We start from the raw sequence: 4,984 nt of genomic DNA on the forward strand, positions 1-4,984 counted from the left end.
CCCCCCCCCTAAAACAAAAAAACCCAAAAAAAAAAAAAAAAAAAAAGATAGAAACAGCATTTGGACCAATCATCACATGAAGCCCAGGCCAGAAGTTGCCATTCCTTCCAAATACCTAAATCTATAACTAGAAGGTAAGTAATTGCACTATGGTGGTATTAGAGCTTAGCTCTCAGCAACAATGAAAAAAAGAAAAATACTCTCCTGTAAAGATTAAATAGGCAAACCTTGAATTTGAGCAATGTGTGCTAGGCTTTATTGGGAAAAAAAGGTTTGTTGTTTGTTGTTATTGTTTTTAAGGGTGGAACTAGAGACACCTAAACATTATTGATGCACTGTCTTGTTTATAAAGTCTGCAATCCCTTTGAGACCTTCAACATTTTTTACCTCTGGGAAATCAGAATTGAGCTAAATAGGGCTGCCTATTTGCAAATATTAGAAGCAGATCTCAGACATAACTTCAATACTAGGGTAGGAATGTGATACTGTGGCTCAAAGCATAGGTTTAGAGTCAGACCCACATAGATTAAAACTTTAGGCTCCATCACTTACGAGTTGTGTGACCTTGAGCAAACTATTTAACCTCTCTCTAAGGTTCAGTTTTCCCCTTCTATCATTTCTAAAGTGAGCCAAGCTTTGGTGCCACTGTTCAGTAAGATTCCTCTGCCTTGCTTACCGCTTACTTCCTTTAGCTCTAACTCCTACTTGTCCTTCAGATCTCAAATCAATATTGCCATTTCCTTTTTTTTTTTTTTTAATTACCAGAGCTCACCAGAGAGGAGGAGGGAAGCACCCCGCCCCTTTCAGTGGGGTGTCCTCACACTGCAATCCCTTCTCTTCCATTTCTCCAACCTATTGGGATTTGGAGCACAAGTGCCCATGAACCCAGTGTGTTTTTCAAACTGCTGAGGCTGGGATTTGAACAGCAGTCGGACATGTGGGATCCAGCTCCCTTACCCACTAGGCTACAGGGCTGGCCCAATATTGCCCTGCTTTCCTAATCAGAGTTAAATTAAGTTCTTTTGTGTCTCCTCCCCCAAGTGCCCTTAACATATCTTCGACTATAGTAAATATACAGGAGCAGGTGATTTTTTAAAAAATTGTTTCTTCCATAGTTTAAGAACCAGCAAACTAAGACCTATAGGCCAAATCTGACACACAGCCTCTTTTTGTATAAACCTAAAGATAAGAATGGTCTCTGCATTTTTAAAAGGGTTGGTTAAAAAAAGAATATGCCATAGAGATTGTATGTATTCTGAAAAGACTAAAACAGTTACTATCTGGTCCTTTACAAAAGTAAAATCACTGAACCCTGCCGTAAACCACAAGAAATTTGAGGGAAAGGACTCTTTCATTTCACTGTTTGTCCTACTCCTAATATAATGTCTGGTATATAATAGGCACTCAGATGCTCGTTAAATGAAGAAATAAATTAGAGAGTACAATTGGTATTTTTAAACGTACAATTTATTGTAGGATCAAAACACAATTTTATTTTGTCTCTTGATGTCCTAATAAAATGTAACCCCTTGGGGTAACCTGGCCCTGACTCTAGATCTAAACTTAAATCATATGACTTTTATTCTTCAAGAATAAACAGTCCTAAGGTCACTCTAAGTCACAAAACACAATCTCTCTCTCTCTCTCTCTCTTTTTAATTTTCCAGAGGATGTGTACACTCAACAGACAGACAGAGAAGAAGAGAGAGAAAGAAAGCACACCCCATGGGGCATGGTCATGCACAATCCTTTCTCCTCCATTCCTTCTTCAGGATTTTGGACATGCACACACATGGACCACATGTGTGGGGGTTTTGGTTTTGTTTTTTAGAGAGTTTTTTTCTTTTCTTTTCTCTTCTTTTCTTTCCTTTTTCTTTTATTTTCTTTTCTTTGGGCTATGGGGACCATACACTCACCAGAGAGATAGAGAGAGATAGAAAGCAAGAAATCACTCCCCGAGGGGGGGGGCACACCACAATTGTTTCTCCTCTCGGTGTTTTGGGCGTGCACACACACGTGCCCAGCATGACTCTTAAGCCACTGGGTCCAGGACTTGAACCATGGTCAACTACATGGGAATCCAGCAACATAACCATTACACCATCTGCTGTTCCCTCAGGTGTGTTGTTAAAGCCACTGGCTTGAGTCTTAGACCTCATGGTAAGCCATGTGGGGATTAGCCACCTCAACCACAAGACCATGAGTTGGAACATAAAATTAAATATTGATTCAGTAGTCAGATGTATTGGGTCTAAGATATTAATCAAATTATTCAGCCCTTACTCAGTCTCCTCCCATGATGCAAAGTCATATAGATGGTAGTTACCTGCCTTTGGAGAAGGAGAAATGGTAGTTTTTCTGCTTTCTATCCCCACTTGCTAGCTCCCATTTGGACCTCACCAGGGTAAAAAGCAGAACCAAGCAAGAGAGGTAAGGGGTTGGGTGGTTTCCTCCTTGATGAAATGGATTCCCACTCTTTGGGTCTCTGGTTCTGCCATAGGTTCTTCAAGGTCTCCACCACTGAGGACCTCTCTTCTGTAACTTTGAAGACCTTGGCCAATGCATTTATATTTAGGTTGGCAGCCTAGAACTTCTTCTTTAGCCCCTAGGAGTCTAGTATTTCCAGCTTACTATTGCTAGTGTCTTTAAACCCCTTTAGGTAGCTATGTTGGACAGAGTCCGAGATGACCCCATCCTTGCTCCCTCTCTTGTATGGTCCCCATTTGGTTCCCTGGAAACATTCAAATATCCCTTGCCATGACAAGCTCTGGGAATGTGAGCCAATACCAACCCAGTCAACCCTATCTTCCTGCCAAGGGCCACATTAGCTTTCTCACAATGAATGTAGTACCATTTCAATCCTCTGCCTCTGCTAATGCAGGAAATATATGTCAAGCTCTCTGAGTGGTCCAATAAAATACCTCTCACTAGGCTTGAGGTGAAATCCATCACTCCTGTGGAACGTGGAATCAAACGTTACTCTGGCAACAACTCTCTGGAAAAAAAAATCTTTTTACAAATTTTCCTTCCTTCTCCTTTCTACAGACAGGTTCTTCTTTATTTCTAGAAACATGTCTGGAGCATTCCCTTTGTAAATTCTGTATATGATAGCCTGGCTTTGGAATTTCCCATCTATTGTAGGACATTTATTATGTCTTTCTGGAAAACTGAATTTTAATATCATGTTTCATAAAGCTTAATTTTTTAATTAGATAAGAAAAGGTAAACTACTGGTGAATCTTGCAGTTAGATTCAAGTAGCCTCCTTCTCTTTTCACATCTAAAATTTTGAGACAACAACAGCAACCTTTACTTAAAGTATTGCTTTAGCAATACTTTCTCATATACTCCCTCTTTTATTACTTTATAACAGCCTAGCCTCTGTTGCACAGACAGTAGCATAACGGACTAAGGAACAACCACATGGTGACCGCGGTTCAAGACCTCAGGCCAGTTGGCCTGAAAACACACCAGGCATATGCACATTTGCCCAGGATCCTGACAGGCTAGAGGACTAAAGGAAGGTGACTTCAGTGTAACTGAGCTCTGTGAAGGGTTCTCTTTCTTCAAGTGTCTTTCTCTTTCATGAGCACAAACACATATTCTATCATGAATTTAAAAAAAAAAACGATAAGACAGACTGGCCCTGTGGCCTAATGGTTAAGGGCTGAATCCCACATAGCTGACTGCAGTTCAAATCCCAGACCTGGTGGCTTGGAAAACATGTCAGGTGCATGTGCATGAATAACCAAAATCCCAACAGGTGGCAAATGGAGGAGAATGAATTGCAACATGACCATGTTCCATGTGGAATGTTTTATCCCTTTCCCTCTCTTTCTATCTCTCTCTGTTGCATGACTGTGCCCTCTCAAAAATTTGTTTAAAAGATAAGAAAAAATTAGATGTAATTTTTACATTTTACAGATGAACAAACTGAATCTCAGAGAAATTAGTTGGTTTTCTGAAGTTAATCCAGAAAATATGGATCGATGCTGAGACCCAGTTTTATATGATTTCAAAGTCCCTGGTCTTTCTGCTGCACAATGATCTTTGAACTTTTCCATCAAAATACCCCAAATGCCAGAAGAGTAAAGATATATCCCTGGGGAATTTTGAGTGGTCTAGAAAGGGCTCCCCACAATGCAAAATTTCTCTGAGTGTCATGCTTGATTGTAAAAATGCATACAAAATTTGCATTCTATTCTATAAAATGTGTTTAATGTCATATAAAGTGTTATCACTTAAATTATTTATGCTCTCCCTATCCAAATATTCAGGGAAAATCAATCTTACAGGAAGATGCATTATGTTTATCCTGTACTTATATCAATCTCAAACATACTAGTCCAGTTTGAAAAACCCTAGAATACTTCACCTATTTCAGAAACAAAGCACTAGACCATGCTGGTAAGGCATTAAGATCTTCAAGGAAAGGCTCAATCCATTGAAACCACTGGAATGAGACAAATGGAAAAAAAAAAAAACACGAAGATAAAAGGTTTGTTAAGGAGAATTTGGGAAAAATGAAAATTACAGTAGTTGCCCAAAGATTGCCAGGATAGTGAATGCTATTACTACTCTCGATACCATAATAAAAATTATTGATGACTGTATGTTATTGGATGAACAATGTACTACTGATGGTGTATATTGAGAAGTGATATGGGGTCATTCAGCTATTCTTATCTTAGAGGCATAGAGCATGGACATTATATGCCTATTTCAGGGGGAGGAGAAGGTCCATAGCTTTCATTGGTTTCTCCAAGGGACTCTAAGATTCACAAAGGCTAAGAACCATTGCTACACACTCAACAGCTTTCAAATCCTGGTTCTAGGCTTACTAAACTGTATGACATACATTCTCTTTGAACCTCAGTGTCCTCATTTGTAAAACAAGGATTATAATACCTGAGTGACAGGGTTGTGGTGAGGATTAAATGAATTTATGTAAAATGCTTGATTAAAAAAAAGCACTCAAGAAATGTT

The sequence above is a fragment of the Tupaia chinensis genome, unplaced genomic scaffold (assembly GCF_000334495.1).
Source record: "Tupaia chinensis unplaced genomic scaffold, TupChi_1.0 Scaffold144991_2, whole genome shotgun sequence".
Taxonomy (NCBI): Eukaryota; Metazoa; Chordata; class Mammalia; order Scandentia; family Tupaiidae; genus Tupaia; species Tupaia belangeri.